A 26,327-nucleotide genomic window follows, 5' to 3' on the forward strand; every position below is an offset into this window, starting at 1 on the left:
CGGGTGGAACCCGTAGGGACCCGGGCCGCTTGGACAGGTGGGCCTCGCAGGGTCTCCCAGAGAAGTAGTAGAGAGGCGTGCCCATGAACAGCAAGGGAGCGCAGTCGGACACTAGGTTGTAGGTCTGGAGGAGAAAGGAAGGCCAGAACAGCATAGGCGATGACAAGGCAAGGGACAGAGCCAGAATCAGGAGACGAGGTCAATGGCAGCCGGGGTCAGAATCTGAGGATCAGTCCGAGGAGTAGTCAACGAAGCAGGGGTCAGGTTCCAGAGGTCAGACGAGGTCACAAGGCAGGCAGAGGTTAGGATCCAGGCAGCGAACAGAATGGTCAAGGAGCAGGCCAAGGTCAGTCCCAGAGAGACAGTCCAAGGGTACTACCTGGGGAAACAGGACAGACAGACGCTGGAACAGTAGGACGCTAGAACAGTAGGATGCTGGAACAAGGCTGGAACAAGACTGGAAAAGGCTGTGAACGTGGAGGCAAACTAGTACACTTACAGTACCGACCCGATTACCAAGACAAGGAAGTGCAGGCAGGGACTTCCTTATATCCTACGTTCAATCAGGGCGTGCCGCGGAGCTAGGACCTGCCCCTGGCCGCAGGACGCCGAGGCCTGGAGGAGCTTGCGGCTGCCACTGGGGAGGCTGACCCGTGACTTGCAGAGGAGCTAGCAAGGTGAGCAGGCCCGTGCTCGGGCCGGGCGTGGACGGGGCGCGCCACATGAATTTAGTGTTTGCTGGCTAGGTGAAAATATATTTGCCATTTAATATTTTAAAATCCAAATCTGTGATTCACTGGGTACCCAGAAAACTGGTTTCAACTAGATATTGGGGGAGGTCTGAGTTAGAGCTACTTGGTCGGGGACAGAATTCCTATGCACATGTTGTCCTGGATGGAAGGTTGACCAGAGGCATTTTACAAGAGTTCTGCATCAGATAAGTTTAAGAATACATAATCTAACTGTTTACTAATCGCAACTGTTTAATCCCCTCCCTCTCTACCCACCCACCCCTAAGTTTACTTTTCTTAGTCTTCCTTCTACTCCTAGTTGATTAGCTTCAATTACTCCTTCTACCATTACATAATAGTTCCTTACAACTCAGATAATAAAACTTAAACTGTATTCCTATTATTCTTTACTAGCTAACATAAATACTTTGTTTTCACTTCAAATTCCTAATAAAAATCCATGCTAGAGCCTAAATCTTAACTTACCTTATTTAGTTGATTTAAGGAATTAGTGATAAATTAATAAAATGTCTTTCATTCAGTGCAACAATTGTGGACCTTATGTCCCAAGACCCATCATCTGGAGAATCAAAGGTTGTCCCTTTTGCCTTCAGCTGTCTGCAATTAAAATAGAGCTCATTTATCTATGGGAAGAATTGTCTAGGTTTCAATTAAACTCCTCTTCCTTGAACCATTCAGTATTTCACACCCATCTCCCACAGAGATTGCAGAAATCCAAGAAAAAATGGCTTACAGTGGGCTCTGGTAGAACAAGATACCCTCCTTCCCCAACTTTACTGAATCCTGTGCATCATCCTCTATTCCCACAGAGATGTCAGACATCCAGGATTCAAAAACCAGGAACAACTGGATAACAGTGGGTTCTGGCATAATAAGGCCTGTGATGAAAAGACACCCACACGCCCCACTGTTACCCCTACATAATGCTTTTTCTGCACAGAGACTTCAGCCATAGATATAGAAGTGATTTCTAAAAGTGAAGTCATCCAGTGCACCCAGAAGCCCTGCAACAGAATCAGATGTCATAAAAGAAAGCTACTTCTGCTGGGAGACTCAATCATTAGAGGAACCAATTTGGGAGCACATTTTGATGATGACACAAGAGTTAAATGCATTGCAGGATCCTCAGCTAGTAGAAATGCAAACCAGATAGTCCAAGTCATTGAAGAAGAAAGTAGGAATTTTGATATCAGTGTTATCCATCTGGGGACCAATGACCTCAATAGAAATGGTATCCATGAAGTATAAAAAGATTTCCAAAATCTAGGCACGATGAAAAGACACACTGCAAAGACTATTGCCTTTTCAAAGTATTACCAGTTCATGGAAAGGGAAATGAGAAACTATGCCATATAAATAATTTCAATTCCTGGCTCAAAACCTGGTGTACAGAAAATGGTTTTGGATACTGTGATGGCTCACCGTCCGTGAGGCCTCGAGCGCCGCTCTTCCGTCTCCAGTCCTGAGTCGCCACCAGTCGCCCCGGTCCCTGGAGTTCGATGGGTTCACGTAACTCCCTGAGTCCGTGCCTCTGCTGGCCCTGGTTTTGCTGGGCTTCTGAGTTCCCTTCAGGCAGGGTTGGGGGTAAGCAGTCCCCCCAATCCCCAGAGACAACACAGAGAGAGGGATAGTTCCTTCAAAGCAGTTTAATAAGTAACAACTGGCTGCATTACATGGGGTTTGTCCCCTCCCCCTCCAGCCCTCTGGTTCCCTTACAAGCAGTGCTAGTTCAGAGCAATCATTTACCCCCTCTGCTCAGCACTATTACAAGCCCCACCACCACAGGCCCCTTTAGAGTAAAGATTATACTTCACCCCTCCACCTGGATTACTCAGTATCCATGCATGAACTGGAGGACTCCTCTATCCCTGAACCTACCTCCATCTCCTCCCCCTCTGACTCCGAAGAGCTGGCTTTTTGTGGCCAGTTCCACCAAGGGGGCACGCCCTCTTCCTCCACCTCCATGGACTCATCGGTGTCTGCCTCATTAACATCTATGCCTGCCACCTGTTCGCCTTCAGGCTTTCCTCCCCTGTCTGGTGGTGTTTCAGGGAAGCTGGGATTCGTAGTTCTTCTCCTCTTCCCCTGCGCCCCCTGCTGTCTGGCACAGTTGTTTGTCTCTATCTTGCATTGGGAGAGTGGGTTGGTGCCTCTCTCCCGGGCACTTTCGTACGGTCTGAAATAGGCCCCCTGCTGTCTGGCACAGTTGTTTGTCTCTATCTTTCATTGGGAGAGTGGGTTGGTGCCTCTCTCCCGGGCACTTTCGTACGGTCTGAAATAGGCCCCCTGCTGTCTGGCACAGTTGTTTGTCTCTATCTTTCATTGGGAGAGTGGGTTGGTGCCCCTCTCCCGGGCAACTTTCGTACGGTCTGAAATAGGCCCCCTGCTGTCTGGCACAGTTGTTTGTCTCTATCTTTCATTGGGAGAGTGGGTTGGTGCCCCTCTCCCGGGCAACTTTCGTACGGTCTGAAATAGGCCCCCTGCTGTCTGGCACAGTTGTTTGTCTCTATCTTTCATTGGGAGAGTGGGTTGGTGCCCCTCTCCCGGGCAACTTTCGTACGGTCTGAAATAGGCCCCCTGCTGTCTGGCACAGTTGTTTGTCTCTATCTTTCATTGGGAGAGTGGGTTGGTGCCCCTCTCCCGGGCAACTTTCGTACGGTCTGAAATAGGCCCCCTGCTGTCTGGCACAGTTGTTTGTCTCTATCTTTCATTGGGAGAGTGGGTTGGTGCCCCTCTCCCGGGCAACTTTCGTACGGTCTGAAATAGGCCCCCTGCTGTCTGGCTCTGGTACTCTTGTTGCTTTTATGGTAGCTTGTCAGCTCCTGCCTGCGGCCGGGCTGCGCTACATCACAATACATTGGAGGCTAGTGTCGTGTATGGAGTAGTAAAACACTATATGGTAAGTGTTACAGCTATGGCTGCTGTGCAACCGCCTCACCAACAGGGGTCCTTCAAGAGCAGGCTCTCCTGGCTGGCCCAATCCATCTGCTCTATGTCTTGGATGTGCCATTATAACCCTGCCTACCCAAGACTCCAGTGCTTTGGCATCGAGCTTGTTGGGCTCCCTGCTCTAGCCTTGCCTTGCTGTGTGTGGCCTTCGGGCCTTCTGCCTTGTCTTGCCTTGCTGCATGTGTGTGGCCTTCGGGCCTTCTGCCTTGCCTTGCCTTGCTGTGTGTGTGTGGCCTTCGGGTCTCCTGCCTTGCTGTGTATGTGTGGCCTTCGGGGCCTCTGCCCTGCCTAGCCTTGCTGTGTGTGTGTGGCCTTTGGGCTTTCTGCCTTGCCTTGCCTTACTGTGTGTGTGTGGCCTTAGGGTCTCCTGCCTTGCTGTGTATGTGTGGCCTTCGGGCCCTCTGCCCTGCCTAGCCTTGCTGTGTGTGTGAGACCTTCGGGCCTTCTGCCTTGCCTTGCTGTGTGTGTGTGGCCTTCGGGTCTTCTGCCTTGCCTTGCCTTGCTGTGTGTGTGTGTGGCCTTTGGGTCTTCTGCCTTGCTGTGTGTGTGTGGCCTTCGGGTCTCTTGCCTTGCTGTGTGTGCGTGGCCTTCGGGCCCTCTGCTTTGCCATGTGTGTATGGTCTTCGGGCCCTCTGCCTTGTCGTGTGTGTGTGTGTGTGTGTGTGTGTGTGTGTGTGTGTGGCCTTTGGGCTCTCTGTCTTGCTATAAGGTTCTTGTGACCCTGCCTGGACTTTGACTCTGTTGCCTGCCGCCTGCATTGACCCTGCCTGAACTTTGACTCTGCCTGCCGCCTGTCTTGACCTGCCTGGACTTTGACTTTGTTTGCCAGCCAGTACTCTGCTCCACTTATCACCGCCATCACCCAGTTCCATACTCTCCTGCCTGCATTGCATTCCTTCCCAGCCATCATCAGAGACTTTCCAGCAATCCCTGTCTCTCTCCACCTGGAGTCACTCCTGAAGGTGGTGTTCACTACACCGGATCACTGCCCTAACGTAACAGTATGCTGAAGCCATCCTCCAGAGAGAGAGATAGAACCCCGTGTCAACCCGGTGAGTCAACTTTTTTTTCCCACAGACCACAGCATGCCTCAATCTCAAAGATTTTATACCTGCAATTCCTGTCAGACCTTGAATTACCCAAGCTACTAGAACTGTCTAGCCTGTCAGCTTGCAGATCAGGAACATTGGGTCTGCAGTAACTGCTACAAGAGAAATGTTTCTGTCTACCAGGAATGTTTGAACTGTTCTACTCCTAAGCCTGGATGGTGGAAGTGTGTGTGTATCCCAAGCCTATTACCTCCAGGCAAACCTTGCCCCTGTTGCTTAGCTATAGGACCAGCTGTTTCATTAGGAAAAACAGTCAGCTCGACTACCCTGCATACTGCTTCTGGTCCAACTAAGAAGGTTAGGACTATTGACAGCTCAATATTTCATGAAACCCTACAGGAAACTGCTCCTAAAAGCACAAGCTATCTTCTAGAAAGCCCACAAACTCACCTGGACAAGAAGGCTCCCGTGACTGCCATACGGGGCTTTTAGAAACAAGTTCTCCTAAAGCAGAGAAAGCTAGAGCTCTGCTTCCCTCAGCTGCAGCCTGGTCATAACTAACGAACTGTGCCTCAAGACGTTCCAGAGCTGCCTGTTCTTTTAACAAGCTGCCTGTCCACCCTTCAGAACCAGGGGATCATGATCTAGGCTCCAAGGATCCATCTCTGCTTACCAAGTCCTTAGCCATCCAGTCTTTATCCTCCCTTTGTTCCATCACAAGTACTCCCACTATTGGTGAACCATCCATAACAGATTCCATTACCCTGCTGTCTGAAGAGGGGTCCGAACCGGCCCAGCTGCCGCCCCTGGAGGGATCCAAACCGGCCCTGCTGCCGCCCCAGGAGGGTTCGGAGACTGCTTGGTCGCCCCAGGAGGGGTCTGAGACCGTTTCACCGCCCCAGGAAGGGGTAGAATTCATCACATCACCCTGGAGGGGTTAGAGACTGCCTGGTTGCCCCCGGAGGGGTTTGAGGTTGTTTTGCCACCCCAGGACGGGGTAGAATTCTTCACTTCTCCCCAGGAGGGGAGTGAAGTCGCTACATCAGCTCTGGAAGAGATTGAGCCCACCTCGCTACCTCAGGAGGGGAATAAACCTGCCACTGCAACTCAGGAGGGGTTGAAAATTACCATGCCAACCCAGGAGGGGTCTAACTTTATTATTACTCAGTACCCCCTGCAGAGTTGGGACCCAGGAGGAGGGGGAGGCCTTAGAGGGGGGGAGGGGGGTACTGTTACGGCTATGGCTGCTGTGCAACCACCTCACCACAAGAGGTCCTTCAAGAGCAGGCTCTCCTGGCTGGCCCAATCCATCTGTTCTATGTCTTGGATGTGCCATTATAACCCTGCCTACCCAAGACTCCAGTGCTTCGGCATCGAGCTTGTTGGGCTCCCTGCTCTAGCCTTGCTTTGCTGTGTGTGGCCTTCGGGCCTTCTGCCTTGCCTTGCTGTGTGTGGCCTTTGGACCTTCTGCCTTGTCATGCCTTGCTGCATGTGTGTGGCCTTCGGGCCTTCTGCCTTGCCTTGCCTTGCTATGTGTGTGTGGCCTTCGGGTTTCCTGCCTTGCTGTGTGTGTGTGACCTTTGGGTCTCCTGCCTTGCTGTGTGTGTGTGGCCTTCGGGCCCTCTGCCCTGCCTAGCCTTGCTGTGTGTGTGTGTGGCCTTCGGGCCTTCTGCCTTGCCTTGCCTTGCTGTGTGTGTGTGTGGCCTTCGGGTCTTCTGCCTTGCCTTGCCTTGCTGTGTGTGTGTGTGGCCTTCGGGTCTTCTGCCTTGCCTTGCCTTGCTGTGTTTGTGTGTGGCCTTTGGGTCTCCTGCCTTGCTGTGTGTGTGTGGCCTTCGGGTCTCTTGCCTTGCTGTGTGTGCGTGGCCTTCGGGCCCTCTGCTTTGCCATGTGTGTATGGTCTTCGGGCCCTCTGCCTTGTCGTGTGTGTGTGTATGGCCTTCAGGTTCTCAGTCTTGCTATAAGGTTCTTGTGACCCTGCCTGGACTTTGGCTCTGTTACCTGCCACCTGCCTTGACCCTGCCTGGACTTTGACTCTGTTGCCTGCCACCTGTCTTGACCCTGCCTGGACTTTGACTTTGTTTGCCAGCCAGTACTCTGCTCCACTTATCACAGCCATCACCCAGTTCCATACTCTCCTGCCTGCATCGCATTCCTTCCCAGCCATCATCAGAGACTTTCCAGCAATCCCTGTCTCTCTCCACCTGGAGTCACTCCTGAAGGTGGTGTTCACTACACCGGATCACTGCCCAAAGGGGCAAAATTATCTACCTTTCCTTTCATTTTAATCAGGCACACACACTTAAAAATCACCTAGCTTTCCTTTTAATTAAGCACACAAACCAAAGATTAAATTACCCACAATTTTACCTCTCCCCCAAACTTTAAGTCCCAAAATTACCCAGCAAAGCAATACTCACAGATCCTCTTCAGCCACCAGCAAAATCTTCTTCAGCTCTCTTCCATATGGACACTGAAGAACATAAATCACTGAAGAACATAAATCACATTATTTGAATTGCAATTAGATAAATGCTTTAAAAAATATTGCCTACTTGTGACAGGATGTCAAAAACAATTTGTTTTCATAGCCTGGGGGTATAAGCAGCAATTGCCACATGCATAATATCCTTCAGTGTTATAAAACACGCTTTCTGTTCTTCTAAATTGGATGGTACTAATCTATCTCTCAGAATTTGTTCCCTGGTGAAAGCCACAATGAGGTTTTTATCCTCAAAACACCTCAAATCTTGGATAACGTACCAGCACTTTTTAAAAATCTTTTTAATATCTGTCCCTAAATGAAAAAACTGCAAAGGGCAGACACATTTTTATTTCCTTTCTTTTCTGAGTCTTTTAGTACTTGGTTTTTGTCTGGTTTTTGTACTCTTAGATACACCTGTGCTATATATATATATATATAGCAAGCAAAAAAATTTTTGGCAATATTGTCTCTACCAGGGCTAGAGCTAATATACAAAAACCCCCGACGTGAAACCGTGGGAGACCATAAGCACTATTATTGTATTTAATAAATCAATTCAAATATATGACATCTCTTAAAGGTATTAATCTTTTATTGAAAACTTAACAATGAACTAATAATTTAAGTGAAAAGATTTTTTTACAAAACATTAAATATTTCATATGTACTAAAATCAACTTTTAGTCCAATTAGTTATGACCCTCAGTCCTCTCCTGTTTCTATCCTCAATCTTACCCTAATCGAACTAAGTATACCCTAACCACATTGATGTTATGATAGGTCTATTTTAAGGAATACACCACTTATTTCTTTAACAATCTTATCTATGTAACTTAAATTACATTCCTTTATCCATTCAGTTAACATGTATTCGTGGTATATATCATTTAGCTGGTTCTTTCTTCCATCCCGACAAGGTCCTCGTTTCGCCAATGTTGGCTTCTTCAGGGGAATACTCTTATTAAGACCAAACATCAACAGAAATCAATGACTTCCATCACTTGTATCTGAAAGCATAAAGCTCATATTATATCAAACTAATCACCTCATCTACTACTTCAATACATACTAATCTAACAAGTATATCCAAATATACAACCAAAAATGTCCTCTGAGTCATTATATTTATATTGAAATATTCATTAATGATTGAGAAATGGTAATAAATAAATTATGAATTTATAAAGACTTTTATCCTGATACCCACTCCTACCTGTACTTTTAAAGGAGTGGATTCAGAAAAGACACATTCAATTCACTCCGGCTCAATGGCTCCTAATATTTAATGTATGAGGTCTCCCGAATGTGAATGTGAACCTATAAAATAATTCAAAAAAGAAATTTATCCCCATTTTAATATTCTATTTCAAAATCAATTTAAATGTTAATATTTCAAAATATAAGTCAACCCAATGTTCTTTATAGTCTGGTACAGTCTTAAGATGTTCCCACAGAGAAACGAATGTGATATTACCTCTCTACCTCGTCAAACTTCCGTCTCCACAAACTTTTATATATAACCTCTGGCAAGGAGCTTTTCCTTCATTTCAACTGCTTGTTTCTCATATTCATTAGTTATTGCATATAATCTTCCAATCTTAAAAACTGGCTGACTGGGGGATTTTCTGAAAGGCTCCTAGTGTGTTGACTCTGAAAGTGTAATAATTCACAACAGTATGTGAGTTTTGGTATAATATAGTAGTAAAAATCAATTTTTATCTTTTTTTTTAATCAGAATGTCTAGGACTGAAATCTCATTTAAACTACAGTTGCTTTGAAATTTCAAGTTACTGTCTTTCAAATTCAGCAGTTATGGAATGTTGCCAAACGATCAGAGTTCCCATTCCATAAAATGAGGATATCATCAATGTATCTTTTCCAAAAGAAAATCTGATCTTGAAATGGATGGTTGGTTAAAAAAATTCCTCAAAGTCTGAAATATAAAGATAAGCTATATCCAGGGCCACAGAGGCACCCATGGCCATGCCCTTTACATAAGAACATAAGAATTGTCAAACGGCATCAGACCAAGGGTCCATCAAGGCCAGTATCCTGTTTCCAACAACATTAGTTAATATAGGTCACAAATACCTGGCAAGATCCCAAGCAGTATATATAGATCCCATGCTGTTAATGGTCAGGGATAAGTAGTGGCTTTTCCCAAGTCTATCTGGTTAATAAGTCTGTGGACTTCTCCAAGTACTTGTCCAAACCTTTTCAAACCCAGCAACACTAACTTCTTTTATCACATTCTTCAGCAATAATTTCCAGAGCTTAATTGTGTGTTGAGTAAAAAATAATTTTCTCTGATTTGTTTTAAATGTGCTATTTACTAACTTCATGGAGTGTCCCCTAGTTTTTGTATTATTTAAAAGAGTAAATAACCAATTCACATTTGCCCATTGTATTCCACTCATGAGTCTTTTATAGATCTCTATCAGATCCTCCCTCAGCTTTCTCTTCTCCAAGCTGAACAGCCCTGACCTCTTTAGCCTTTCCTCAAAGGGAAGCTATTCCAACCCTTGTATATTTTGGTCATCCTTTATTTGCTGATATAATGTATTTAAAAATGTGAAATAATTTTTGTGAGTACAATCTCTGCTAGAGCATATATGAATTCCATTCAACCTTTTAAATCTATCTTTTGTTTAACATTTTCTTAGAAACTGCAATTCCTTCTTTTTGTGGGTTGTTTGTATATAGGGGATTCTATATCTATCATGGCTAGTATTAATTTTGATGTATCATACTTAATGGATTCCAAAATAATAAAAATTTGGAATGAGTTCCTAACATACAGGGTCATTTTTCAAATCATGTTACGGCCTCAATGCATGATAATAGGCTCTAATGCAATTTATATTGCGTATATTGCACGATATACACAATATTTTGCATGTCTCCACCCAGATACCCTCCCCTATTACTATGACCTTCTTTGCTTGCAATTTGCATGCATGAATAATGCAAATGCATGCAAAGGAGGTCATTACTAGGCAATTCTATACTAATATTTTATCATGGCCAACCAAGAAGGTGGTCAGCTGTGCTAAAATAACTACACTTCCTTGGCATGCTTTAGATATGTGGCAAGAGGCCCGGGACCCTAACATAGGTCCCGATGTTCCCACCGCACATTTAAAGCGGCAAGGGAAAAAAAAACATGGCCAAACGGGGAGTTTGAGCGGGGGTCATTGCTGACCCCCATTTCAACCTGGGGCCAGAAGTTGAGGTGGCCCCGACTCCCTCAAAATAAAAATAAAATGTACAGTAAGCATGTGGCAGCAGTTCCCCCTTCCCCCGATTCACAATAACAGTCCCTCCTCTCCCTCCCCCGACTGCATCATCCAACATCCCCCCTCCCTCCTGCCCCCTGATTGCATCACCCAAGATCCCTCCTCCCCTCTGACCACCTCGATTGCATCACAAAACATCCCCCTCCCTTCTGACCCTGATTGCATCACTCAAGATCCCCCCCTCCTCTGATGGTGAGGTTGGAGAGGGGAATGGGCAAAGAGGCCAAAGAGAATGAGGAAGTGTAGGGATAAGAGGGAGGCAGTGGGAAGGGAGAATAAGGGCAACAAATGTAAAAACGTTTAATAAATCAAAGCATGAAAAAATAAAAAGTTGGCACCTAAGGTTTTTGAAAAATTTCCCAGCCCTTACTATTGTGGTGTGTGGCCTGTGTGTTTGGGTGTGGTGTGCAATTTGGTTTGCTTTGGTCTGTGTGTGTCATCTCTGCCATTGTGTGTGTGATGTGATCTGTCTGCTTGTCTGTGTCTCTCTCTGTGTCTGGGTGCGGTATGTCTGCTTGTTTGTCTGTCTGGGTGTGTTGTGCTATGCCTCTCTGTGCTTTGTCTGTGTGTCTTTCTGGGGTTTTTTTCTCTAGATGTGGTATGTCGGTGTCTCTGTCCGGGTGTTAGGTTTCTGTCTTTCTATGGGGTGTCTGTATCTGAGTATAACCCTTAGTGAGGTGTTTAGCCCCAAGGGTACACAAACTAATTTATTTATCTTCAGGGGCTGCTCAGGCTAGCAAATTTCTCCCACACTTGACTCTTAGTCCCCGGGGCGGGTTTCTTTTTATGGGGGAAAGCTTTTGCTTAGGGCCTAGATGATGATGTGCTGCTCGCAGTGTGTGCATAGATTGTAGATGCTTCCCATGAGGTGAGAGGTTGTAATAAATAGACAGGACCAGGCTCTGGGTGTTAAATAAAAGTTTACTAATTGGTAATCATTAAATTAAGACCATTAAGTCCCAGCGGCTATCCAAGAATCCTTTTGGAGGGGTCCCCAACTTCACAGCAAATAGTCCTACCTTGCTCCATCTCCGTTCTGGACACTCAGCCCGTCCTGGTCACTTGGGTGGAGATCTGGATGGGGTCTCCTGATCTTGTTCTTCCTTCCTTAGTTGCTATTTCATGGAGACTTCTTGTGGGGAAAAGTCAGGTGCGATCAGGATAGATCTCAGCACTGCAATCCCATTGGGGAAAGGGGATGCAAAAGCCTCTCTGCTCTGTTCAAGTCCAAAAAATACTTCAAAACTTAAACTTAAAAAATACTTGAGGCGAGATCCATCACTGGTGCTTGCTCACCTAAGGTTTAGAGTGAGCTCACAAGCCTTTGGTCTCCTGGTAAGAGCTCTTTCACCCCAAAAGGATATCAGGCTCAAAAATCTCTCTGTAAATTAGTAGGAGAAGGAGTGCATGATGAGGTATCACTTCTAAAAGAAACTCCTTTTGGGTGAAGCTGGGAGGCCTCACCAGTGTGTGAAACTGAAACATCCTTACTGTTCAAAGGCTTCCTCAAAGTGATCCCAATGTGTTCTATAATGGCTGGGCTAAATAGTGTTGAGGGATCCAATCCAGACACTCCAGGTAGGAGGGACTGAGGGATATGGATGGCTCCTAGATATTGTGCTCTAAACAGTGACAGTGACATCTGGTGGCCAAACTGGAGGCTTTGCCACTGAATGTGGGGTGTCTTGTTTCCCTGTGTCTGTCTGGGTATGGGGTAACTGTGTCTGTCTGTAGGTATGATCTTTGTGTCAGTTTGTGTACAGGGTCTCTATGTCTGATTCACTCTCTGTCAGACTAGGTGTGGAGTATCTCTGTTTATCTGGGTATGAGATACCTGTTTCTCTCTGTTTTTGTGCGGGTACAGGTGTGTCTTCATCTCTGTACCTATATGTGAGTGTATGTGTGAGCTTACTCCTTTCAGCAACTTGAAGAGAAACAAAATTAGTTCTTTGAGCTACTGGTTGGCAATGTGGTTTCCTGGTGAATACTCTTCACACACACACACACACACACACACATACACATACACATATTTATTTATTTATGTATATCTTTTTACTATACCGACATTCAAGACAAAGATTCTTATCACACCGGTTTACATCGAACCAAACCTTGGAAAAGTTACAAATAAATATATATATATATATATATTACACACACACACGTGTATGTGTATATGTGTATATGTGTGTGTGAAGAGAATTGGGGCACCAACCAATTGCATGACTGGAAGGGGGGGACCGCAGCCTGCCTCCATTCCCTCCGAGGCCGCTCCGAAATCGGAGCGGCCTCGGAGGGAACTTTCTTTCGCCCTCCCCTCACCTTCCCCTCCCTTCCCCTACCTAACCCACCCCCCCGGCCCTATCTAACCCCCCCCCCCACCTTTATCCATGGATTTACGCCTACCGGAGGCAGACGTAAATCCGCGCGCACCAGCGGGCTGCTGGCGCGCCAAGACCCGACCCGGGGGCTGTTCCAGAGGGCGTGGCCATGCCCCCGGAACACCCCTGGGCCGGCGCCACGCCCCCGGGCCCGCCCCCAAATGCCACGTCACGCCCCCGAAACGCCGCGTCATTTGGCGATGCCCCCGACACGCCCCTTTTTAAAAGCCCAGGGACTTACGCGCGTCCCGGGGCTCTGCGCGCGCCGGCGGCCTATACAAAATAGGCGTGCCGGCGCGCGAGGGCCCTGCTCGCGTAAATCCGGCCGGATTTACAAGGGCAGGGCATTTAAAATCCGCCCGTAATTGTTCGCATAGGGCTGCAAAAAAAGTTAGCACTGGCCTTGCGCCCTGTGGTGAATCACTTGCGGGGTTCCTACCTCTTCCCAGTGAAAAGAGACCTCATGCGGTGGTGCCATGTGGTAATGCACTGGCGGGTAAGGGGCTTAAAGGAGACAACACAAATGCATTGGTCCCTGGGTACAAGAAACTCTCACTACACCTCTGTCTGTATTTTATAAGACTGCAGTTTCCAAAATAGAGCAGAGATGGTAGGTAAGACATGGACCATTTTAATGAAACATAAATATTGAGCAAAAGAATATGAACACGCTGAACCCCTGCTATATTTACAGGTCATGCTTAACTGAATTTTATGGATTGTGCTAAATTAAAAAGAATGAAGAAAAGAGGAAAAGGGGGACACAAATATTAGTTTTTGCAGACCTGGGAATAGCATTAGCAGCGTCCAGGCTATAATCATACAAGCTGGGAATACTCTGCTCCCTCGCTTCTAAAAAATTATAATGCGTCAGTACTGCGCAAAATAAAAAGAGCAGATTATTATATTACTATAAAAAGCTATCTAGCTTGGAAATCTTTTATTAGGCGGATGTGCCAAACTTTGCTAACTTTCTAAGCTCTGCCTCACAGTGTGGTGGCTTACTCACTTTGCAAAACAAACATACCAGCAGCATTCAAAAAATAAAGAGCTGATTATCTCTTTCTATAATTAGCAGTCCAACTCCATGGTCTCTCATTAAATGCATGTGCTATGCTTTTGAGCCCAGATTCACATTACAGTGTCTTTATCTCGTTTCACAAAAATGAACAAGAAAGAAGTTGGGGCTGCTTTATCATCATCTAATGCACAATATGGATGAAAGCCCTAGTTATGCTATAGCTCAAACTGAACTTAAAGTCATAAAGAAGAGTCAGGAGCCTGTTTGATCTGTTCCCTTGAAGCAATCAGATGATGCTTTGCTGCCTGTTGAGAGTCCTAATCTTGATAGCCCAGTAACTAAGGGAGACTTTGTCGCCTTAATACATGAACTGCAATTCCTGTGCACTGAAATCTCAGGGTCTATTACATGGCTGCAAAAGGATGTCCCAGAAAGGATAGCGATTTCGCAAATCCATATAGGAGAGCAAATAGATTTTTCAGTTCATTCCAACATGCATATTAAAACAGTGGAAAATAAACTGAAAAGGCTGGAGGATCAACATGAAGATCTTTAAAATAGACAGAGGAGATCTAATGTGCACATTTATGGAGTTCCAGAAAAGGAAGGAGTGGAGAACTTACAGGAAACAGTAAAAATACATTTTTGCACTGGTCATTGGTCCCTTAATCTTGTCCAAACATAAGAATAGACAGAGTGCATCAGGTCATAGTTAAGAGAACCTTAGGAAATGCTAGCCTTAGGTCTATTGTTGTGTGTTTACACAATTTCTGTGACAAACAGAATCTAATGGGCAAAGCAAGATTTAAAGATACTTTCAAGTCCTTGATACCATCCTGGCTAGTAAGAAGAAGAGATCTAAAGTTTATAATCCCACTGTATAGGCTGTGGGGAGGGGAGGGATTTGGGGATGGGAAGTATGGGGGGGGGGGGCAGGTGGTATATTATTTTGCTCTGTTAACAGCTGAATGTTCTGTTCATTTGTGAAAAATTTTCTAAATAAAGGATTAAAAAAAATACTTTCAAGTTTAAGGGAGCTCATATAAAAATGTTTGCAGATTTGGCACCCTCTGTTCTATTGAAAAGGAAGCAAGTGAAGACCCTCACCACCTGGTTGAGATCTAAATCTTTACATTTTACTTTCTGTTACAGGAGCGCTAGGGATCAATCCCGATTCCGGGGAGAGTCGTGTGCCCTTGGACCACGACATGACTGCAGAGAGGAGCTCCGTGGAAGCGCCGAGGCAGGTGAGACATGTCCAAGCACAGGCGGACTGGCTGAAGACCAGGGACCCGGATCTCTGCCGAACCTGACGCATCAGTAGAGACCCAACAACACAACGCAGGTCTCTGGGGTAGCCCTCCAGCCACTCGATAGCCCTTTCGGACCTGCCATACAGGAACGGCAAATGTGCCAGGATAGACAGAGGTCGAGGGCAGATGATGGAACTGGAACAAGAATTGAAGACTAAAGACACAATCAGATGAGGACTCTTGAAGACATGATCAGACGATACTCGAAGACAAGGTCAGATGAAGATACTCGATAAGGCTGAGGCAAAGCTGAAGAGAAGAACATCAGGGACACTGATGAAGATACTTGATGAGTGGATAGAAGACAGAAGAATTAAAACTCAGTATGAAGGAATCCGGCCAAGATTCGTATCAGCAACCGTCCTGGACTGAGCTTCGGGAACCTGGCGTGATCAGCACAGGCAAACCTGAAGAAGCGATGGCTTCAGACCCAGCGTGGAAGATGCATCTGAAGGTCATCCCGAGGTTGGACAGAGGACAGCAGCTGACTAGGAGGTAAGATCCGTAACCAAGACATCCGAGAAGAAGGCTACCCTGACGAGGGAGCCAAAGCGTCTGAAGGCTTCTTGACGAAGGAGCCAAAAAAGGGTCTGCTTAGCAGCAAAAGAACTGAAGACAAAGACGTCAAAAGGATCTGAAGATGAAGACAACTTGACACGAAGACTTCTGGAATGTCAGGACATCTGGACTTCATCCCCCAGGGCACTCAGTCAAGAGCATCATGGAGGTGTCGAGAGAACTGGTGAACGAGACATCAAAGACATCTGGACATCTGGACCTTGGACCCCCAGGTCACTCAACCAAGAGCATTGAGGAGGCTTCGAGAGGCAGAATGACTGGATAACAGACTTCAGGAAAGATAGGACATTAGAAGGCGAGGACTTCAGGAAAATCTGAAGGTGAAGACATCAGGAGGGTCGGACGATGAAGACATATGAAGACAAAGACTTAGGATCCGGCAAGAGACTAAACATGGAACGAAGATGCAGATGAAGGATCAGGAACCACAAAGGAAGACAAGGGAATTCCCATGAAGAATAGTGTGCCTTGAAGAAGCGGAGGAGGACAACATCGGAAACTACTTGACCAAAGAGCTGGAACAGAGGATCCAGGAGCAGTCCAACTCCATGACTGATTCCTTGTGAAGGCAACGAGGAACTGAAGACTGGGCCCTTTTGTAGGGCTGCAGAGGAACACCCAGGATGACATCACGAGGAGGAGCCAGGAGGACTGGCCCTTTAAATCCAGGGATGAGGCGCGGCCCTGTGCCTAAGGAGCAGGACCCAGGGACAGCAGCCATACTATGAAGCAGGAGAAGCAGGCCCGAGGCATCTGAGGCAGCTCCTGCCGCAGAAGAAAAGCTGGGGAAAGCTCCAGCCGCTGAAGAAAGCAGAGAATGTCGGCGGCTTCCGAGTCACATAGAAGACAGAGAACAGTGGCCTCCTGGCTGCAAGGTGGAGAGGTGATGGTGGCTGGCCTGCCGCGGAACACAGCAGTGACTCCTGCCTCATGAAGACAGAGACAACAGCCTCCAGGCCGCATAGAAGCACGGCGGCACAGCCCGCCGTGTGGAGGGATGGCTAGGGCGATCTCCGGACTGTGGGGAACACCAGCGGCGGCTTCCTGGCCGTGAAGACAGAAGGACAGCGGCTCTGAGTGCTGCGGAGAGACAGGCCGGGGAGGAGGACCTACAGCCCTTTAAAGCAGCACACGCTACTGCAGCTTACCCTTTAATGCTCCGACCCGAGGCCTTCCACACTGTACCGAGGCCTCCAACGACCCGGGACCCGACCGTCTCCCCTGAATCGAGGCCTCCCCCATACGCCATCTGCTGCCGTCCCGAGAGAGAGAAAGAGAGAGGCGGACTGACCGAGAGTGAGACGGAGGGATCCTAGCTGTAGTGAGACACGCCGGGAGAGAGTGAATATAAAAAGACTGCATTGAGAAAAATAAAGAAAAAACAGAGAAAACTTGAAAGAGGTGCCGCTCTTCACCACCGCTGAATACAAGAAATATTGAGAAGTAAGCTTCGCGCTGATGATCCATGCCGCCCACCTACCCTCCCCGGGCTCTCCAGCCTCCAATCAGGAGTCGGGAGCCGCGCCGACGTAGGCACCGTGGAGGAGGCCCTACAACCCTTTAAAGCAGCACACGCTACTGCGGCGTCGTGCACCGGGCGTTGCGTGCACGAAGGAGTGCGACCTAAGGGGCCTGCCCCTTAGTGCGCCCCTTCATGTGTCCTCTTCTTGCCCTCTTTAATTTACCTCTGGCAGTGGCTACTCACCTGATCTACCTGCCTTAAGACACCGGACTCAAATAAATGATGTAATCTTCAGATCAAAGAGTACTAGTCAATCTCAGCATTTGGACCATAAGGAACAACTGAATTTACTGAGAAAATCCAAAATTGTTCTCTAAAATTAAGTTTAAACTCCAGATTTAAAAAATGACCAGTAGATGTTACTTGTTCAATAATCCACCATTGTAAATCCAAAAAAGCGTGTGATTTTTCAATGCAATGAGCAACTATTGGAGCCTGCAGTTTGTTTTGTAGAGAGACAACTTTTATGTTCCAAAAGGTGAGTTTTTATCATCCATTTTGTGCATCCAATATATAAAAGATTACAAGGATAACAAATAGCATACACAACATTTTTAGATGTACAGTTAGTTTGTCCCTTTAACTGAAAGACACGGCCTGAAGCAAGATCATGCCATGAAGATAATGAAATTGTAGAAGGACACATCAAGCAATTATCACAAGGAGCATGTCCAGAAGATTATGAAGTTGTCATGTTTTTTGGCATAGTGTACATCGATTTCACCAACACATCCTTTAAGATTCTTCCCCTCAAGTATGCAATCAAAGGTTGTTCATGAAAGATGGAATATAATTGTAACACATGCCAATGTCTCTATAATACTGATATTAATTGGTGAGATTTACTAGAGTAATGGATAACAAAAACCAAGTGATCTGAAGATTGTTTTTATCTTGTTTCAGCAAAAGCCATTGTCTATGGGCATTTAAAGCTCTCTTATATGCTGGTTTTGTGACCCACATAGGATAACCTCATGGTAAGGGTCTTCAGCACAGATCTTTTGTCTGTATGATATAGTCTTCTTTGCTTGAGCAAATTCTGCATAAATGCAAATATCAAATCGTAAAAGGTTATTACAGTCAGTTAGTTTCCTAAATATATTAGTTGCAACTTGCCATCTTAAAAAATGGCATGGGCCATCCATTGCTCCTACCATGTGACAGAGGCCAGGCAATGGCACTAATAGCCCCTGTCACACGGTAAGGGCTAAAGGGCCATTGGTGCCATTTTGATTAGTGGCAGCCAACGGCCCAAGAGGGGGAGATTGCTCCTGGGACCCTGCTGGACCACCAGGGACCTTTGGTAAGTCTTGGGGGAGGGGTCGAACAAGTCTTGGGGGGTCGGGAGGATGGGGGTTGCAATTAATTAAATTTGAAGGGTTGGGATGGGTTTGGTTTTTTTTCTTTTTTTTTTTTACAAACCCCCCCCCCCTCCCCCGTTGTAATTCATTATATTTGAAGGGTTGGGGCGGGTTTCAGGCTTCATTTCGGGGGCAGATGAAATAAAATTGGCCCGAACCGCGGGAAAACGAAATTTCCCACGGTGGGTTGATAACGAAGGCCGAACCGAATGTTTCAGCTGAATCACATCGCTAGTAAACACTATGGAGCAGATTTTAAAAGGGTTATGAGCGTATATTACTCGCGTAACCACGAAAACCCGCTCCTGAGCTCGCCGAGCCTATTTTGCATAGGCCCGGTGATGTGCGCAAGCCCTGGGATGTGCGTATGTCCCGGGGCTTGAAAAAAGGGGCAGGGAGTGGGCAGGGTGGGGTGGTCTGGGGGTAGGGCAGGGCGGGACCGAGGCCTCCAGCACAGCGGCCGTGCCTGGGGATCGCGCCACGTGCGCAACCTACACCTTCCCAGAGGCAGGCACAACTTATTCAACAAAGGTCGGGGGGAGGTTTAGATAGGGCTGGGGGGGTGGGTTAGGTAAGGGAAGGGAAGGTGGGGGGGGACGGGGACGGAAGGAAAGTTTCCTCTGAGGCCGCTCTGATTTCATTTCGAAGCGGCCTCGGAGGGAACGGGGAAAGCCATTGGGGCTCCCCTAGGGCTCTGCGCGTGCAAGGTGCAAAAGTGTGCACCCCCTTGTGCATGCCGACCCCAGATTTTATAACATGCGTGTGGCTGCCCTCGCATGTTATAAAATCAGGCATAGATTTGTGCGTGCCGGGTTCCGTGCACAAATCTATGCCCGCGCGTAGCTACTAAAATCTGGCCCTATGTTTGATATGACATAGTAAAATGTAGATGAGGATCAAGAGAGTTAAATCAATGTAAAAACAACTTTAAATCCTCCACAGTAGCTTGCCACAGAAAAAAGATATCGTCTGTGTATCTTGTCGAGCCTTTGATGTTTTATTTAAAAAAAGAAGATGGATACAAAAATAATTCTTCAAAATTCGAAACAGCAGATTGCACAACTTCATGTAAAAAGGAATCAACAAAAATAGATAAAGGTTCCAAAAGAGACTGAACAGACAAAAACAATTTGATATCCAGGTGGATTCATTAGATTCTTATGTATTTTAGGTATTGTATAGAAAATGGGAATTTTATGATGGTTTTGTAAAAGAAAAATCCTTTCATGACTAGTCAAGAAATCAAGTTATTTTCCTTCATTCAAGGTAGAAACAATCAATTGCATTATCTCATGTGAAGGGTCTGCTTCTAATTTTCATAAAACATTTGGTCTGATAATTGTCGATTAGCCTCAGTTTCATATTGAAGACTGCTTTGTATGACTATGCCACTGCCTTTGTCTGTGGGTTTTATTACCAGGGTATCATCTTTAGACAATTGCTGAACAGCTTCCCATTCGATTTTAGGATTGCTCTGCCTAAAAATTATTTTCTTTTCAATGAAACCTTTTATTTGCAAAAACATGGTATAGATATGGAGGCAACAATAGTCCCCAGTGTTGCTAATCTTTATGTTTCGAAGTTTGTATCCATCTTTTTTTAAACAAAACATTGTAGGTTGGTCAAGGTACATAGATGATATCTTTTTTCTGTGGCTAAAAGCAATTTGTGCCTCTAGTCTTATCTTCCAGTGAAGACCAACTCCAAGCCCGAAGATTTAGCTCCTTCACCTAATGATGCCATATGGAAATGACATCAGGCCTCCTCCAGGGATTTCCTCTGACTTCTCCCTGCCTAGCTTCTCAATTGGAGTTTCATGTTTGGTGCCCTTTACACTTCATTTAGAGCTTTAGGGTATTCTTGTCACTCTGGGTGGCTGCTTTGCACCTCTTATGATGATTTGAGGTCTTCATGCCACTCTTTCAGTTCCTTTGATCCTCTATCACTGCCTTGGGTTGTTTTCTGCCTCTTTTGGTGCTTGCTTAGTTCCCTCTTTATGGTGCCTTGTTTGGTGCTTTGTTCCCCCTTCATGGTGCCACACTTGGTACTGCTTTGCTCCTCTCATATTGCCTTGGGGGGTTCATGCTACTGATGTTGCTGTCCTTTGTCCTACTTTTGCAGCCTTGAGGTGTTTTGATTCTTGATGCTGCTTTGCTCATCTGACAGTGCATTGAAGAACTCCTGCCACTGTGAGGACTGATTTGTCCTATTGCGGGTCCTTGGTCTCTTCATAGTCTTGATGGGTTGGCATGCTTTCACCCTTTCTAATGATGTTACCTCACCAGTTTCATTAGAAATGATTATTCCTTTCCCCCTTGTATATATATATACTTGTATATAGCCCTGTAAATAGCCCGTTACAGTTTTAATGCTTTAATTTCAATGTCTCCTGCTCTATGTATAATCCTCCTTGTTTCCCCTCCCTGTTGAATGTAATTTCAGCCTTAAGTTACAATGTGAACCGGCATGATGTATGCTTACTAATACCGGTATATAAAAAGTTTCAAATAAATAAATAAATAAATAAATTATTGTATTACTTCCTTCATTGACTATAATGGTAAACAAATAAATGAATAAAATCAAACAACATTTGCTTTTGTATGAGCCAAAGCAAATGAATGATAGCAAAACAAATGAACCAAAACATTTATTTTGATTTTGCACATATCTACTCTACTATTTTTAAGTACTTATTTCTTTTTTTTACATACTGACATTTCACATCAGTTTATATTCAGGTACTGTAGGTATTTCCCTATCCCCAGAAGGCTTACAATCTAAGTTTGTATTTGAGGTAATGGAAAGAAAAGTGACTTGCCCAAGGTGCAACAGCAGGACTCAAACCCTGGTCTCCCCCAGCTCATAAGCCCACTGCTCTAACCACTAGACTATTCCTTCTCCTTATAATTTATTGGGTTGTGCAACAGATTCAACCTCAGCATAAGACAGTAAACCTATGAGGGAATATTCCTGGCCAATTTTCTTGCAGCAAAGAGGCACAATTCCCAACTGAAAATGAAGTTTCACATTTGCTCTGCAACTTAATATTCTGACAATGAAAGTTGAAGTGTAGAGCATAATCTGCCACTAACTTTGAATGCTGGAGCGTGGTAGTCTATGCCAGTGCTTCCCAACTCTCTCCAGGAGCATACCTAACTGGTCTGGTTTTCAGGATATCTGTAATGATTATGCATGAGAAAGATTTGCATACACTGGATCTGCAATGCAAATCTATTTCTTGGTCATTCATTTTGGCAATACTGTGCTTCCAAGAAAGGATTGAAAGACACTATTCTATGCAAGTATAACCCTACTCTTAACTCTAGGATCCTAAATCTCTTAGTGTTAGATATCCAACTCTGGATTCCAGACCTGATTTAGGGGGTTATTTTCTAAGGACTTATCGCACGCGAAAAGGCCCTAATTGCATGTGAAAAGGGCCTTATCGCGGTGGTAACATTAAAATTAGGGGAAAGGAACATTATCGCCAGCAGTAGCGCGGGGATAGCACCTCCTTTTACGGTGGTGCTATGCCCGCGATAGCCTGCAGCCGGCCGTACCGCGGCAGGCAAAATCGCCTCGCCATGGTGCGATTGGCTAGGGGCTATCACTCGCCCGCCCCCTCCTTCGCCCCCCTGCCCCCTTAGCGCAGGCTTCATCATTCCGCACGGAATGATGAATCCTGGCCTTAGTTATGTAACAAACAAAGGCTTCCTTGGACATATTGTAAATGTCATTAATTTAGGAGGTTTTTAAAAAAATATCGTATATAGATCATGTTTTTCAGTAGTAGCTCAACGTGAGTTACATTCAGGTAAAGTAGATATTTTCTCATCCCCAGAGGGCTTACAGTCTAGAACAGAGATTCTCAACCTAGTCCTTGGGACATACCTAGCCAGTCAGATTTTCAGGATATCTGCTGTTACGATCCCCCTTGTTGCTGCGCTACAGGTGGTCTCTCACCTTCCACCGGAGGCCGCTCCGAAGCCAGGGCCTCGCCTGTGTTCCATCCGGGACTTGCTCCAGGGCCTGAGAGGCCTAGCTGTTCCTGTGGCTTGCTTGGCTGTTTGGACTTCCTGGTTTCCAGCCACGCCCGTTTCCCTAGGGGCTGGCCCGCAGCTCTCCACCTTACTTATAGGACCAGTGAGGGGCGGTCCTGGCAAACTCCTCCCAGGGAGTTGCCTACAACCTCCAGTATATAAGGACTTTCTTGTCACTTGCAACTTGCCTTTGGATTGAGTGCTACAGTTGCCTGTATCTCCTTCTCGATCCAGGTCCTCCGTGGTCTGCCTTGTATTGATGGCTCCTTGTCCTGATGTCGGCCTTCGGATCGGGCTCTACAGTTGCCTGTACCTCCTTCTCGATCCAGGTCCTCCGTGGTCTGCGTTGTATTGATGGCTCCTTGTCCTGTCTCTGTCCTGATGTCGGCCTTCGGATCGGGCTCTACAGTTGCCTGTAACCTTCTCCTCGATCCAGGTCATCCGTGGTCTTGCCTGTATTGATGGTGCCTTGTCCTGTCTCTGTCCGGATGTCTGCTTCCTGATGTTACTGACGTCTGCCTTGATGTGTTCCTGATGTCCTGATCCAGTTCCGCTTGTTCTGCCCTACGTCTTGTCTGGCTCCTGAGCCTTCTGGCCTGTTGGGCCCTGGAGTGGCCAACAGGTGGGATTCTTCCCTGCGCTCTGGAGCTTCCCTGCCTGCCAGTCGAAGGGGCTTCGGATGTCAGTATCCCAGCATCGGAGTTCCTGCTCGCCTGGATCTTCCCTGCGCTCTCCTGTTCTCAACGTGGTCCGCAACCAGCCTTCCTGGGCTGTGTAGGGTGCGTATGGGACGGGGTGGTCCGCGACTCAGTCCCGTGGGTGGGCTGAGTAGGGCGCCCTCAGGGACAGTGCCCGTGTCTCCTTCCAGCCCTCATCTTCGATGTCTGCACTAGCCTTTGTCTACGATGTCTGCACCTGCCTTGTCTACGATGTCTTCAGTGTAAAGGACTCTGTCTGCCCTCGCCTCTGTCCGGCCTGCTGCCCATTGCCGTTCCCAGCAGCAGGTCCGAAAGGGCCGGGAACAGTCGGAGGACCGTTCATCAGTCAACTTCCCAGTGTTGGCTACCATGGGCGTGCAGGTCCGGCTGAGGGTCGGACTCCCTGCTTTTGTACCCGCCTGGCTCCCCATGCCTGCTCAGCTCACCTCCCACGGTGTGGCTTTGGGCTCCTCCTTGAGTCCTGCCGTGGCCCAAGGGCTCACCACCCGCTGGAGAGGACCGCGCCCGCGTGCGCTCGTAACATCTGCAATGAATATGTATGAGAAAGATTTATATACAATGAAGGCAGTGCATGCAAATCTATTTCATGCATACTATAATCATTGTGGATATCCTAAAAACCAGACTGCTTAAGTGTGTCTTGAATACTGGGTTGAGAGCCACTGATCTAGAAATATAACTGTAGAAAAATATCATGTGGCCTATCTAGTCTACATCTGCCCATCCACACTAACTATATGTCTACCTGAAGCAATGGACAGAGAAGTGACTTGCCCAAGGCCACAAGGAGTGTCCGTGGGATTTGAACCCTGGCTTCCCTGGTTCTTAACCTGCTACTGTGAGGGCTTTGGATGTGATTTAGATAAAATGTATAAACTCTGGCATACCTCTAGAAGATGCCTATCATGTCCCTTTTTTTATATGTATAACCCCTGTGCAGGATGGATCCTTTCAATGATACCCAGGGGCACACAGGAAGAGAGAGATGGACCCTTTCTGTGCACAACTTTTCAATCACTCAGTCTCTCCATGGAAAGCATTGAAAATCTGAGTTCCAGGGCTCCCTGTGGGGGAGAGGAGGTGGGGGGGAACAATAGTTCCTAGGCCTTTTTGCAATAAACCTGCACAAGCATCCTTTCCATCCTCTGTATGCAGCGCTGATAATTTCCCACATCTCTAGCAGCAAAAATCACACTGACAGTAAAGTGGTTTCCAACTTCTTTTACTGATATTTGATCTTGATTACTGAAGAATATTTACAGCTTCATTTCCACAGTTAAATAAAGTCAATAAATAATAGAACAGCAGAAAGACTAATAAACTTGTCACTTCACTCTTGTAGCAAAGTTTCTTAATTGCTTTGGAAGCACACTTCTTAACACTTGATATCTTTCTTTTTCCCTCTTACTCCAATTTCTCTGTTCACTCAGATTTATCAGATTGAAAATAGTTCAATCCTCTTCCAACTCCCAATTAAATCCCAGTTCCTTCCTATTGTAGAGTGGTTAACAATATAGTCCCAATACTTTATCAAAATATAGTCCTAAATCTCATACTTTTCCTGAGTCTTCTTAATTCCTTTAGATCTCCTTATGAAGTACCAAATGGGCACCTCCCTTCTAAAGTACCTCTCACTTGAGTCAGCAGCATACACAGTCCTTAGAAATACCTTCACTCCTGTTGTTGTTTGCAATAGATAGGACTCCTTCGTTGAATGATTTCTCCAATCTTCAGGTTCCTCCAGACTGAAAGACACCTCTTTCCATTTGTAATGGATACTGATTCCCTGGTACCAAGGGCACTCATCTCCAAAAACAGTCTCTAATCCCAATAAAAAAGGAAAAAAACTCAAAACAAGAGACAGGAAGGGTGGAAAAATTTCCTAGCTTCTCAAATGAGGATATAACCCTAAAAACAGTAAAGTTAAAATTGAAACTCCTCTGCATTGGGTCACTGTCAGGTCCACACCCTGGAGGAGTAGTAGCAGTTTGCAGGTCTTCCCTGCCTCTTGATAATGCCTCACAAAGGTCGCCATAATCCTCTTTGAAAAGGGTACGGCTCTCACAAGGAGAACTCTAAAAATTGATTTAAAAGAGTAAAACAAGTAGAAACAGGTCAGACGGGAGGCTCATTATACAGGGGAAATTCCCAACTCCTTTCCAATAAATAAGGAAAAATTATACAGCAGGAGACAGAGAGCTCCTGCCTGCATGAAAATCTAACATAAAATCCATGAGGATTGATGGTGCTTGAGGATGATAAAGAGCTAGCATACACCATCTGCAACTCCCACATGAGGGAGTAAAACCCAAGCCTCTCTTTCCTACTGTTGCGCTGGACCTCCTCAGCAATTTAGAACATTCTTTTTAGTAGGGGGAAACTATGTCCCTATGTCACTATATATAGTCCTGGAAGAAAGTATGGGTTGGGGGAGTCCCTTGATTTCTTTTCCGGGGTTTTGCAAATGATTGATGATGTTTCTGAAAGTCTAGTTGAAACATTGAACTTCATGGGAAAGGATTGATGCAGACAGTTACATCTGAAGAGCCACCAGGTGGCAGTATATGACAGAAGAACATGGTGCATGATAACTAACAAGAAGTTTATGAATGGAATTTCTGTTTGGTGTTCTATTGGTGTCTTCGTTAAGTATCTATGGGAGGAGGTTACACTATAGGGAGCATATAAACTTGAATTCAAAGTTTGACAGGAGATTGACGGGAACCTTGAGAAGGCTGGGTTGCCTGGACTGCCTTAAGGAGAGGATTTTTCAGGGGCTTTCCCCATCAAGGGGAGCGACCCGAGAGTGAAGGAGTATTTCTCCCCAAGGGGAAACAACTAAGGGATCAGGAGTTGG

At 46.1% G+C, this 26,327-nt stretch overlaps 1 long non-coding RNA gene across 1 annotated transcript; it reads right to left on the reverse strand.

Moving 5' to 3' along the window:
• Positions 1–316: 316 nt before the first annotated feature.
• On the reverse strand, positions 317–25,283 carry LOC115088824. Its single transcript, XR_003855914.1, has 7 exons — positions 25,140–25,283; positions 8,707–8,882; positions 8,446–8,549; positions 7,168–8,239; positions 2,175–2,318; positions 1,218–1,349; positions 317–379 (listed from the first exon to the last, which is right to left on the reverse strand). It is a non-coding gene; the product is annotated as an uncharacterized LOC115088824 (long non-coding RNA).
• Positions 25,284–26,327: the final 1,044 nt, after the last annotated feature.

The sequence above is a fragment of the Rhinatrema bivittatum genome, chromosome 3, assembly GCF_901001135.1.
Source record: "Rhinatrema bivittatum chromosome 3, aRhiBiv1.1, whole genome shotgun sequence".
In the NCBI taxonomy this organism is placed as follows: domain Eukaryota; kingdom Metazoa; phylum Chordata; class Amphibia; order Gymnophiona; family Rhinatrematidae; genus Rhinatrema; species Rhinatrema bivittatum.